Raw genomic sequence first — 15647 nt, forward strand, 5'->3', positions numbered from 1 at the left:
TACTTATTGATTAAACTTTTATCAAAATGGGATAATTAATATCTTCACTTTATTTTATCATTTTATCGTCTTTTCGACAAATTTAGAGTATTATATTGGCACGCGGGATAATTGAAGTTATTTTTGAGGTTATTGAGGTTAGATTTGTTTTGGTACGTTGTTTGGTAACTTCTTACGCGCGTACATAAGTACACACACACCAGTTTTTTTGGTTTATTATTTTTAATCCTTTTACGAACACTCGAAGTAATTCAGATGGATTGTTTCATACGTGCAATTTCGATAGAAAATTTTGAGGAAACGTGTATCATCCATTATAAAATAAAAATACTACAAAAAAAGAATGCACCAATATAAGTTCGTATTACGTAATCTTTAACAAATTCTTTGTGTTCCCCTCGGAGACGAACGAGACATTCTGGCGTAGTTGATTGAAGAATGAATTTTTATCTGACCGCGATCTCAATTACGTCAAGCTACGGAGATGTTCAAAATGGTGATCGCCCACGGCGAGGTTATTATTTCAAATTTTCACTAAAAGAGATTCTAACGAGTTTCCTAGTCGAATTGTCAATAAAAACTTATCGCATTTTTATATTTTTATATTTATTATATTAATATTAACACATTTTATATTTCAATAACGATTGAAACGATTACATTAGGGTGACTCAAAAGTTTGTGCGTTTTTTTTGTATTAACCCTTTGCTAAAAACAAATGATTTTAATTTATATTTAATTAACTATGATTTTTCTTTTAATGCACGTATATCATTTACTTCCAATACGTGAAGATGATTTTTCTATTAGAAATTGCTTCGAGTTGTTGATAATATGAATGAACAAAACGTTTTTTAATTGTTTGTTTTAATATTTCACTCGCATTTAAAATTATTTTTATTGATTTTCATAAAATTTGCATAAATTTGAAACACACACGAAATTATATTTATTAATACGACAATATTTTCGTGAATAACGTTTTATTTCTCCGAGTTGTAAGATAAGTTTCTCTCTTTCTCATTCTTTCTTACTCCTTCTTTATTTTTCTTTCTTTCTAATGGCATCTAAGCAAAAACCAGTCGAGTTGCTTGACTAAATGCTCTTCCCGATCCACCGTGTGCTTCAAATTTTCTTTGAAGATAGCCGAAAGATGCCATCGACTTGGTCACGAACTATCTCTACTTACATTTTTATATTGTATTTATAATTGACGTTGGATTGTGCGAGATGAGATTACATACGGTGTCTGTAACGAAAGTGTTCGAATAGTTTCATATAAAAATATTAAAGAATGTAACATATGCATGTTGGATTTCAAATTGGGAAAATAATGTTGCAACTATTAAAAGACAAAACTATCAAGATTTAATGAATACAAATATTTAAATGTTTAATAAAACAAAAGGAACAGATTAAATGTTCGAATAGTTTGATATAAAAATATTAAAGAATGCATGTTAGATTTAAAAATGTTGCAACTATTAAAAGACAAAACTATCGAGATTAGATTAATACAAATATTTAAATTCTTAATAAAACAAAAGTAACAGATTAAATGTTCCAATAGTTTGATATAAAAATATTAAAGAATGTAACTTATGCATGTTAGATTTCAAATTGGGAAAATAATGTTGCAACTATTAGAAGACAAAACTATCGAGATTTAATGAATATATTATTTTCATTCTTAATAAAACAAAAGGAACAGATTAAATGCTCCATTAGTTTGATATAAAAATATTACAGAATGCATGTATTAGATTTAAAATTGAGAAAATAATGTTGCAACTATTAGAAGACAAAACTATCGAGATTTAATAAATACAAATATTTAAATTCTTAGTAAAACAAAAGGAACAGATTAAATGTTCCAATAGTTTGATATAAAAATATTAAAGAATGCATGTGTTAGATTTAAAAATTTTGCAACTATTAAAAGACAAAACTATTGAGATTGAATGAATACAATTATTTTCATTCATATTAAAACAAAAGGAACAGATTAAATGTTCGAATAGTTTCATATAAAATATTAAAGAATGCATGTTAGATTTAAAAATGTTGCAACTATTAGAAGACAAAACTATCGAGATTTAATGTATACAAATATTTAAATTCTTAATAAAGCAAAAGGAACAAATTAAATGTAAGAATAATTTATAAAAATATTAAAGAATGCATGTTAGATTTAAAAATGTTGCAACTATTAAAAGACAAAACTATCGAGATTAAATTATTACAATTATTTTCATTCTTAATAAAACAAAAGTAACAGATTAAATGTTCCAATAGTTTGATATAAAAATATTAAAGAATGCATGTATTAGATTTAAAATTGTGACAATAATATTGCAACTATTAGAAGACAAAACTATCGAGATTTAATGAATACAAATATTTCCATTCTTAATAAAACAAAAGGAACAGATTAAATGTACGGATAGTTTGATATAAAAATATTAAAGAATACAACGTATGCATGTTAGATTTAAAATGGTGAAAATAATGTTGAAACTATTAGAAGACAAAACTATTTAGATTGAATAAATACAATTATTTTCATTCATATTAAAACAAAAGGAACAGATTAAATGTTCGAATAGTTTCATATAAAAATATTAAAGAATACAACGTATGCATGTTAGATTTAAAATTGTGACAATAATATTGCAACTATTAGAAGACAAAACTATCGAGATTAAATTAACACAATTATTTTCATTCTTAATAAAACAAAAGGAACAGATTAAAGCGATGAAAAGTCAAAAGCGAAAAACTAGGAATAGAAAAATGTATAATAAGAGAAACGAAAAAAGAGAGAAAGAAGAAGGAGAAGAAGAAGAAGAAGAAGGAAGAAAGAAGGAAGAAAGGAGAAAAACGCCGACAGGATTATCGCAGCTGCCACGAAGATCTGCAGGACCAGATGGTTCTTACACTTAGCCCGTTCAGGCAGCAACGTTGCCAGTATCTTGGACTTCTCTTCTACGTATAGGTTACATACATATGTTCCCATAATTATGAAAATGATCTAACAATAAGTGAAAATTCTTTCAAAATATTCATTTATCATTAATTTATTCAACGTAATTATATCTGACGAGTTACATTGTTAAAAAAACGAACTAACGATAATTATTATCAATATTTATAATAATTAGGATTAATATATTTATAATAATTATTAATATTTATAATAATATTATAAATTATAATAATTTATATTATATAATTATTAATATTTATATTATATAATTATTAATATTTATAATAATTTATTTGAAATTGTTAGGTTAGAAAACTTACTTTATATAATGTATATATAATTGTGCTAATAATTATGAAAATGATCTAAAATCAAATTTAAAAAAGAGTCAGTTTTTCATTTATTTCACACAAAATTAATTCAACGTAATTTTCACACGATTTATTGTCAAAAAATGAACTAACGATAATTATTATCAATATTATAATAATAAGGATTAATATTCATAATAATTATTAATATCTATATAATATTATAAATTATAATAATTTATTTGAAATTGTTAGGTTAGAAAACTTACTTATATAAAGTATATATAATTGTGTTTATAATTATGAAAATGATCTAAAAATCAAATTTTAAAAAAAAAAGTCAGTTTATCAATTATTTTACATCAAATTAATACAACGTAATTTTCACACGATTTATTGTCAGAAAAATGAACTAACGATTATTATTATCAATATTTATAATAATTAGGATTAATATATTCATAATAATTATTAATATCTATAATAATATTATAAATTATAATAATTTATTTGAAATTGTTATGTTAGAAAACTTACTTTATATAATGTATATATAATTGTGTTTATAATTATGAAAATGATCTTAAAATCAAATTTAACTAAAAAAAAGTCAATTTATCAATTATTTCGCATCAAATTAATTTAACGTAATTTTCACACGATATATTGTCAAAAATGAACTGTTAAGAGATAGTTTTATTTATTTCAATATATAGAATTCATTTAATTAGTTCGTTTAATTAGTTTAATTCATAAAATTAGTTTTACTTATTTCAATTATATATAGAATTCATTGAATGTTCAAATGTAATCCTTTAAATATCACAAAACCAGAAATATATGATTTAAATCACCACTTTCATAATTACACGAAAAGTACACACAAATCAGTATTTAATATTAATTTCTATATTATTATATAGAAACAAATGATTTGGTAGTATTATTAATGTCCAAATTTAACTAATTGTAAGATGATTCGTTCAAGTATCGACAATTGTTTCATTTCCGAACATTGTAGAAAATTTGGGCATTAAAATTGGACAATACATATTTCAATTGTATACTTCAATATCAATAATAATAAAATAATAATAAATTATTTAATATTATAAATAAATATATTAATATTATTAATAATAAATAAATAAAATAATTTCATATTTCAATTTATATACATATAAAAATTGTTATAAATTAACAGAAACTTGTTACATTTCCATGATTAGTTTCACTTTCACGAACATTAAAAACACATTTCTTTCCTCACATTCCTCGTGTTTTAAACACACCCAGAACTGAAACACATTGAATGCACATCGATCAGGCCCTTAAAAGGGTTTTTCGGTCAATTTATAAAATGTCATAGTCCATTGTAATATATTCTTGATAATTTAAACTAACGGAAAAGTGAAAATAAGGAAAATAAGAAAAGGACAGTCGTTTGTAGAAAAAAAACGTGACTCGAATAAAAAAGAATGAAAAAAAAAAGAATAAAAAAAATAGAGAAAAGAGTTAAAAAAATAATAAAAAAAAAATAGAAAAAAAGGATGAAGTGAATAATAGTAAATAGTTGAATGAGAAAACCTAGCGAATATGAAAGAACGAACAATGAAAGAAGGCAAACAGAAATAAAACGTTGAGTTGAGGTCTCCTTTTCTAAACAGTTCCACCTTTTTCTCTCTCTCTCTTTCTCTCTCTTTCTCATTCTCTTTTCAACGGTGGTCACTTAATCTCCCTATTGATCCTGAACCTAAGGGCTTCGGGTCCAGAGAAAAAAAAATGGCGATTGAGTATTTCAAATTCCACCTTTTCTTCTTCTTCTTCTCTCTCTCTCTCCCTCTCTCTCTCTTTCGTTTCTCTTTGTCTTTCTTTCATCTTACTAAGTAACTTTTATCTCACAAAGGTGTGTATTTTATATATCAATTATAGTCACACCTGTTCTCTGTTCGACACACTTACGTGTTTGTGGCGTAATATGAGAGTCCTTTAGAAAATTTCTCTTTGTTTTATACTTGAAAATAATTTTATTTCCAATTTGTATATATATATATGTATATAATATTTCTAATAAAATTATATATTAAACAATTATTAATTATGTTTTATTATTAATTATATTTGTTCTTGAACATTATTTTAAATATAATATAATATTATTTAATTGTATTTATATATTTTTTTGTATAATAATTATTAATTATATTTTATTATTAATTATATTTGTTCTCGAACATTATTTTATATATAATAACAACTTGCATTTTTGATATATCATATGAAAATTATATATATAAATTGAATTTCTCAAATGTGTTCGCATAATTTTATTAACATCATACTTGAAAAAAGTAAAAAATAATTTGTATATATATATAATATTTCTAATAAAATTATATATTAAACAATTATTAATTATATTTTATTATTAATTATATTTGTTCTCGAACATTATTTTAAATATAATATTATTTAATTATATTTATATATATTTTCTTAATAATAATTAATAATTATCAATTATATCTTATAATAATTATATTTGTTCTTAAACATTATTTTAAATATAATAACAATTGCCGTATCTAATATATCATATGAAAATTAAAATTGAATTTCTCAAACGTGTTCGCATAATTTTATTAGTATCATACTTGAAAAAAAAAAAGGAAAAAAAAAAGAGAAAAAATTAGACAATAAAGAAAGTAAGAAACAATTTGTATATTATAACATTTCTAATAAAATTATATATTAAAAAATTATTAATTATATTTTTCTCGAACATTATTTTAAATATAATATATTTAATTATATTTATATATTTTTGTATAATAATTATTAATTATATTTATTTTTAATTATATTTGTTCTCGAACATTATTTTAATATAATATTATTTAATTATATTTATATATTTTTTGTTTATTAATTATTAATTATATTTTATATTAATTATATTTTTTTCTTAAACATTATAAATTAATAAACAACTTGCGTATATAATATATCATATGAAAAATAAAAATTGAATTTCTCAAACGTGTTCGCATAATTTTATTAGTATCATACTTGAAAAAAAAAAGAAAAGAAAAAAGAAAAAGAGAGAAAAAATTAGACAATAAAAAAGGTAAGAAAGAATTACGAGATGGACACGAACGCGTAGGATTCTCGTATTGGTAAATGTTTCTCTTACCATGGGGCTCGTACCATTACTATAACCACTACCACCATCGAGCATATACACCATAGTATTATATTTCGGTATCCAGCAGAGCGATGGACGCTACGTTCCAAAGGTATCGGTATGTTGAAACACGAAGCGAGCTTTCGAAGCGCCAGCACCCGTCAGGGTATTGATTTACAATGCTTACTCCACTCTATAGCGACTCCCATAACTACAAGCTTTCTCTCTCTCTCTTATTCAGTCGTCGGTCGACCTACCGCCACCGCAGCGATTACCAATACCATCGCTAATCCCACTGCTTTAGTAGATCCAGCACGTTTGGATTTATCGGAAGTCGTGTTTTTCAGATATGCGAGGAATGTAAACGATTGATACCAATTTTTTCAATGTTTTTGCAATTTTTATTTCGTTAGATATATCTTAGATTATGTTACAATTGTACCAATTCCAATATGTACAATTGATACCAATTTCCAATGTTTTTGAAATTTTTATTTCGTTAGATATCTTAGATTATGTTACAATTGTACCTGTAATTATGAAAGTGGTGTCTGAAGTGTAAAATTAAAAAAAAAAAAAATGAATTTATCAGTTATATTACATACTACACATTATTTTCAATTAAATAATTCAATGTTATTTTCTATGGTATATTATTGTCGAATGTAATCTTTGAAGATAGTATTTTGTTTATTATATTATTAATAATAAAATACTAACTTAAAATAATATTATCTAACGATAATATTAATTTTTATAATACTATTATATAATATTCCTACTTAGGAATTATTTGAAATTGTTATCGGAAGTCGTGTTTTTCAGATATGCGAGGAATGTAAACGATTGATACCAATTTCCAATGTTTTTGAAATTTTTATTTCGTTAGATATCTTAGATTATGTTACAATTGTACCTGTAATTATGAAAGTGGTGTCTGAAGTGTACATTTAAAAAAAAAATATTAGAATGAATTTATCAGTTATTTCATACTACACATTATTTTCAATTAAATTAATTCAATGTTATTTTTCTATGGTATATTATTGTCGAATATGAATCTTTAGAGATAGTATTTGTTATTATATTATTAATAATAACAATATTAACTTATAATAATATTATCTTTAGATAATAGTAATATTTATAATACTTATTATATAATATTCCTACTTAGGACTTATTTGAAATTGTTATCGGAAGTCGTGTTTTTCAGATATGCGAGGAATGTAAACGATTGATACCATTTTTTCAATGTTTTTTGCAATTTTTATTTCGTTAAATATCTTAGATTATGTTACAATTGTACCAATTCCAATATGTACAATTGATACCAATTTCCAATGTTTTTGAAATTTTTATTTCGTGAGATATCTTAGATTATGTTACAAGTACGTCCTGTAATTATGAAAGTGGTGTGTGAAGTGTAAAATTAACAAAAAATATTAGAATGAATTTATTCAGTTATTTATACAACACATATTTCAATTAAATTAATTCAATGTTATTTTTCTATGGAATTATTGTCGAAAATGATCTTTAGAGATAGTATTTGAGTTATTATTATTAATAATAACAATATTAACTTATAATAATATTATCTTTGATAATAGTAAGATTATAATACTTATATAATATTCCTACTTAGGAATTATTTGAAATTGTTATCGGAAGTCGTGTTTTTTCAGATATGCGAGGAATTAAACGATTGATACCAATTTTTCAATGTTTTGCAATTTTATTTCGTTAGATATCTTAGATATGTACAATTGTACCTGTAATTATGAATGTGGTGTCTGAAGTGTAAATTAAAAAAAAAAAATTAGAATGAATATATCAGTTATTTCATGCTACATATTACTTTAAATTAAATTAATTCAATGTTATTTTTACATAGAATATTATTGTCAGAAATGAATTTTTAATACTAATAAAATACTAATAATATGAAATTTATAATACTTATTATAAATATTCATACTTAGGAATTATTTGAAATTGTTATGTTAGGAGACTTACCTTGTATAAAGTATATATAATTGTATTCATAATTATGAAAGTAGTCTGAAGTGTAAAATTAAAAAAAAAGAAAATGAATTTATCAGTTATATTACATACTACCATTATTTTCAATTAATTTCAATGAATTTTCACACGATATTGACAAAAATGAGAGATGAACCTTAGATAATGTTTGTTATTTGAATATTATATAGAATTCATTTTGAGTGTTCAAATGTAATCTTAAGAGATATATGACTTATGATTAGACCACTTTCATAATTATTGGACACAACTAATCTTTATCGTGTGAACAAAAGTATTACTGACATTTCACAGCACACATTATTTTAAACTAAATGAATTCAATGTAATTTTCACAGGATATATTGTCAAAAATGAATTGTTAGATAGTATTTGTTATTTTAATATCATATAAATTAGTGTTGAAATTATAATTATTAGTATTCAAATGTAATCCTTGAAATATCTTCAAACAAAAAATATATAATTCATTATTAATCATTAGTTTATCATTTAGTGTTCAAATGTAATCCTTTAAATATCTCGAAACAAGAAATATACAAGTTACACCACTTTCATAATTATAGATACACATATAAATATATATATCATAATTATTTTAATACTTATTTCATAAAAAAAAAATGAATCTTACATATATTAAGTTTCCCGTTAAATTCTGTTCGATTTTTGTATTATAAAAAGATAATATATTTTCAATAGAACGAAAATTGAATGCACGAAACCATCATTTCAGCAAATTTATGAGAACACCTACGTAAAATTGTAAAAAAAAGAAAAGAAAAAAGGAAAAAGGAAAAGTAAAAGCGACTATTGTGAACGGACTAAAGAAAAAAAAAAGAAAAAAAAAGAAAAAAAAAGTATAACGTTATCGTAGAAAAATTTCTCTTTGACGTTAAAAAATTTCATAGTTGCTCTTTTTCTTCTTCGAACAATATTCTTTGAAAGATCACCGAGGTAACGGTTGAAAATTTCAAAAGAAAAGAACGAGGAGACAAAACTGGGAGCTTGTTTCTTTTTTTCTTTTTTCTTATTTGAAATACTTCAATCCCAGGTTTGAAAAATTCATTCATCGATTTTCTTCTTTCACAGAGAAATAAAATGAATGAAAAAGGAAAAAAAAAGGGAAAAAGATTTCCGACGGACGTCAAACCATCGTCATTCGTCAATTCCCTTGCCTTTAATGTTAAAACGATTAAACAAAAATCCGTAGAATTTTTAACATATAATAAGGTAAAAGCCCCCTCGGTTGGCCAGGCCCCCTCTATTGGCCACTTTATGCCACAACAGTGATTATAAATTATATGCTGATGTGCACATGGTGACAGTTTTTAAAAAAAAAATTCTAATTTTAAAATATCATTGAAAGTAATTCGGATTATTTTAAAAATATATTTAAAAACGAAAAAAAATAAAGTGTGCAAGACTTCTGTTTTTGGATGGTTTCTTGTTAAGTAAGGTAAGGATACCGTGATTTTTATTAACCTATATATTTCATTTTTGACAATAGCAACCAAAATATTTTTTTTTCTGCAATTAACATAGCTTAAAATTATTATAGAAATTGAAAATTAAGTGATTTTTAATTATTCTCCATTAAAAATATGGTGGCCAAGCATGGAGACAGTATTATTGCCTCTGTTTTTATCATTAGCCAACTTATGGCTATTCGCTTTGAGGTATATATATTTGTACATAAAGTATTCAACTAGTTTTTTTAATACTAATGAGTAATTAATTTCTTTGTACACGAGTTTTGAATTATTCAATTTTGATTTATTTAATAAATTAGTTATTAATTAATTATTTATTTTAAATAGGAAACATGGCCAAATGAGTGGACATGCGTGGCCAAAAGAGGGAGAAAGTTGGCTAAAATAGGGACATTGCAAATCTATGTTTTTTTTCATTTATTATTAAAATATTTATGAATAATTTGTCTTTTCTTTATTTTTATTCAAAGCTGAAAGCTCAAGCTTACAGGTTAAACCATTAGTTTAGATGTAAGTTATTTTATTGAATGAATATAATTTTTCTAAAAAGAAAACGGCTTAACTGGCCAACCGTGGGGGTTTTTACCTTATATATGCGGGACGAAGCATGACGCGCATCTGTTAGGCCTCAGCTGATGGGCAATAGCTCGTGCAGCGCGGGTGATTTGTTTGTTTGGGCGAATGTTGATGTGTGTGTGGTGTATGTGCGTATGTTGGTGCATGACCAGCGCAATGAGTCGTTGCTAGGAGGAAAAGAAAAGACAGAGTCGTTAGCCGATCATTGAGACGAAAAGACGTAAATCGTGAATGAGGTTAAATCGTCGAAGCCGAAATTTAGTCGAGTCATTTGAGTTATAATTTATAAAGTCGTTCAAGTCGTTTAAGTCGTTGTTCATTAAGTCGTTTAAATTGTTATTTGTCGAAGTCGTTTAAGACGTTATATTTCAAAACCGTATTATTCGTGTAACTTTTAGATTTCAAGACATTCCGTTTGTTCTTACAATTCCTGTTATTTAAAGAAGCATATAAACGTTTTTTTGTCATACCGATAATTTCCTAAAATATACACTAACATTATTTATCATTAACCATTTGTTTTGCTTCCTCACACCTGATCCTACATATATAATAATTTTGTTAATATAATAATATCATAAATTCACGAAAGTATAGTATAATGGAATATTATAATTTTATTTCCAAATTGTATAAAAATAATATATAATATTCTAATAAAATTATATATTAAACAATTATTAATATTTCATTATTAATTATATTTCATTATTAATTATATTTATTCTCGAACATTACTTTAAATATAATATTATTTTAATAATAAGTATATTTAATAACAGTATAATTAATTAATAAATAATAAAAAATATAAAATAAGTAGTATAATTAATTATAAGTATAATGGAAAAAGAAAGAAATAAATAAAATAAACAAAAAAAAAGAAAAAAAAAGGAAAATATTAAACAATTATTAATGATATTTTATTATTAATTATATTTGTTCTCTAACATTACTTTAAATATAATATTATTTTAATTATAAGTATATTTAATAATAGTATAATTAATTAATAATAAAAAATATAATATAATAAGTAGTATAATTAATTATAAGTATAATGGAAAAAGAAAGAAATAAATAAAATAAACGAAAAAAAAAGAAAGAGAAGAAAATATTTAAACAATTATTAATTATATTATTATTAATTATATTTGTTCTCTAACATTACTTTAAATATAATATTATTTTAATTATAAGTATAATGGAAAAAGAAAGAAGAAATAAAAAAAAAAAAAAAAAGAAGAAACGAAAAAAAGGAAAAAAAAGAAAACAAAATATAATAGACAAACAAAAAAACAGGGGAGAAAAAATTCTATTCGACGAAGATTGGTAATCGTCACCTGTTGAATGAACGGTAACAGAATGTAGCAGTTGTAAACTCGTGTTCCTTCCAGAGTACGATTCCCTCAGAATTCCATAAGAGAAAAAAAGAGAAAGAAAGAAAGAAAGAGAGATAACATAAAAAGATGGGAGTGGGGGTCGGCGGGTGGGGGGGAGAGAAAGGTAGGTGCTCGTTTAAACGAAAGATCAAAATTATCATCGATTTTTTTTTGACAATTGACCAACAAAAAGAAAACCCGACAAAAATTTCGGTTAAAATCCGAAAAATGAAGGAAATATTTTCCCACGCCCCCCTCCCCCCAACATAAAAATAAAAATTATCAACAGCATTCCCGTGAGATTGTTCGTTCGTTTAATTCGTAGAATCTAATCATTTCATCTTGTTTAATATGATTGAAGTTATAGACTCGTACGTATCGTACTGCCCTAGTTCTGATAAACGTATGTCCCCCTATCCCCCCCTTCTGCTCCTCCCCTCCGCCCCCTCCGCCCCCTGTCACTCTATCTATCTCTCTCTCTCTCTCTTATTCCCTTTTTTTATCATCTCACTCGATCGGAACGTATTACAGAGGGAGGTAAATTAATCGAATTAGCGGGCAATATTCGCGGCTAAATGCGCGGGAAACGCATGGTTACTTAGTCTCCGGTTAATGGCTAATGGCTAATGGATAAAACGCGGACGAGTTATGCTAATACTCGCGCAAAAGGCCCACCACGTGAGATGAGAAAAGAAAAAGGTCAATCAAAAGCAAAAGGAAAAGGAAAAGGAAAAGGAATGAAAGAGTATGAGCGGAAAAGAAAAAAAAAAATGGAAGAAACAAGGAGCGCATGCGTGCTCTGACGCTCATGAATATTCATGACGTTATCCGATTACGTCACCGATCACCGCCAGCAGCTTTCGAAAGTGTTTGCTCGCCAAAGTCCATCGGCTATCTCTGTTGAGACGAGCATGAACCGGGTTCATGATTACAAATCATGATCATTATTTTAATCATGAAATTTATTCATATTTTGTGTGTATTTATTTTTATTCTTCATTGTGAAATGATCAAATAATTGTGTCTATGAAAATTTAATCTTTTATAATGTAGGTATTATAGTAATAAATAATATTATTTGTTTAATACGTTCGTGGATGGTTTAAGTTTCAGATCATCATTTTAATCATGAAATTTATTCATATTTTGTGTGTATTTATTTTTATTCTTCATTGTGAAATGATCAAATAATTGTGTCTATGAAAATTTAATTTTTTATAATGTAGGTATTATAGTAATAAATAATATTATTTGTTTAATACGTTCGTGGATGGTTTAAGTTTCAGATCATCATTTTAATCATGAAATTTATTCATATTTTGTGTGTATTTATTTTTATTCTTCATTGTGAAATGATCAAATAATTGTGTCTATGAAAATTTAATCTTTTATAATGTAGGTATTATAGTAATAAATAATATTATTTGTTTAATACGTTCGCGGATGGTTTAAGTTTCAGATTATTATTTTAATCATGAAATTTATTCATATTTTGTGTGTATTTATTTTTATTCTTCATTGTGAAATGATCAAATAATTGTGTCTATGAAAATTTAATTTTTTATAATGTAGGTATTATAGTAATAAATAATATTATTTGTTTAATACGTTCGTGGATGGTTTAAGTTTCAGATCATCATTTTAATCATGAAATTTATTCATATTTTGTGTGTATTTATTTTTATTCTCATTGTGAAATGATCAAATAATTGTGTCTATGAAAATTTAATTTTTTATAATGTAGGTATTATAGTAATAAATAATATTATTTGTTTAAACCCGTTCGTGGATGGTTTAAGTTTCAGATCATCATTTTAATCATGAAATTTATTCATATTTTGTGTGTATTTATTTTTATTCTTCATTGTGAAATGATCAAATAATTGTGTCTATGAAAATTTAATTTTTTATAATGTAGGTATTAGAGTAATAAACAATATTATTTGTTTAACACGTTCGCGGATAGTTAAAGTTTCAGCGAGGAAAAATGAAAAATGGTGACGGTCATTTTATTTTGAGATTAGCTGTGATATCGAAAATTTGATCAACACACATTTTATAAGGGCAGTCAGATTATCGCATTTTAAAAAATCAGTTAGAAATGATCAAATAATTACGTATACGAAAATTCATTATTTTAAAAAATGTAGGTATAGTAATAAATAATATTTGTTTAAACCCGTTCTCGGAAGGTTTAAGTTTCAGATCATCATTTAATCATGAAATTTATTCATATTTTGTGTATATTTATTTTTATTCTCATTGTGAAATGATCAAATAATTGTGTCTATGAAAATTTAATGTTTTAAAATGTAGGTATAGTAATAAATAATATTATTTGTTTAAACCCGTTCGCTGATGGTTTAAGTTTCAGCGAGGAAAAATGAAAAATGGTGACGGTCATTTTATTTTAAGGTTAGTTGTGATATCGAAAATTTGATCAACACACATTTTATAAGAGCTGTCAAATTATCGTATATTAAAGAATCAGTTAGTTATTACTTTTACAGGTACAATAATTACAAAAATTTAAGGTTATGTCAAATAAAATTCCAAATAATTGGCTTTCAAATTTGATGAATGCATTCATGTCATTCTACGTCACAATGAAAATGAATGTTATTGCATTCACGTTTGCGAACGTGTTAAGATACCGAATTGTTTGATGAGTATGTTGAAAATGAAACCAACGAGATGTTTGAAAGACTCTTGCTGTAATACAACTGATAAATTACTTCTGTATAAATCAATATATTTATCTATTAGTAATGAAGTATCAGTCACAAATGACAATCCCCCATAGCATTCAAAATTTGGTTTAATCTAATTTTCATAAACGATGATTGTTCTTATTAACGAATACTAATCGACGATAGACGATTTTTCATAAAATCACGCGGAAAGGTTTATAATTCGAATATTAAATTTTTCTACAAAATATCTTAACACGTTGGCGAACAGTAAAAGTTTCAGCGAGGGAAAATGAAAAAAGGTGACGGTCATTTTATTTTGAGATTAGTTGTGATATCGAAAATTTGATCAACACACATTTTATAAGAGCTGTCAAATTATCGTATATTCAAGAATCAGTTTGTTATTACTTTTACAGGTACAATAATTACAAAAATTTAAGGTTATGTCAAATCAAATTCCAAATAATTGACTTACAATTTTGAATTGTATAGCATTCATGTCATTCTACGTCACAATGAAAATGAATGTTATTGCATTCACGTTGCGAACGTGTTAAGATACCGAATTGTTTGATAAGTATATTGAAAATGAAACCAACGAGATGTTTGAAAGACTCTTGCTGTAATACAACTGATAAATTACTTCTGTATAAATCATATATTTATCTGTCAGTAATGAAGTATTAGTCACAAATGACCATTCTCTATAACATTCAAAGTTTGGTTTAATCTAATTTTCATAAACGACGATTGTTCGTATTAACGAATACTAATTGACGATAGACGATTTTTCATAAAATCACGCGGAAAGGTTTATAATTCGAATATTAAATTTTTCTACAAAATATCTTAACACGTTGGCGAACAGTAAAAGTTTCTGCGAGGAAAAAAAAAAAAGGTGATGACGGTCATTTTATTTTGAGGTTAGTTGTGATATCGAAAATTTGATCAACACACATTTTATAAAGGCAGTCAG

This window comes from Polistes fuscatus, unplaced genomic scaffold, assembly GCF_010416935.1.
Source record: "Polistes fuscatus isolate 324 unplaced genomic scaffold, CU_Pfus_HIC Scaffold21, whole genome shotgun sequence".
Classification (NCBI taxonomy): domain Eukaryota; kingdom Metazoa; phylum Arthropoda; class Insecta; order Hymenoptera; family Vespidae; genus Polistes; species Polistes fuscatus.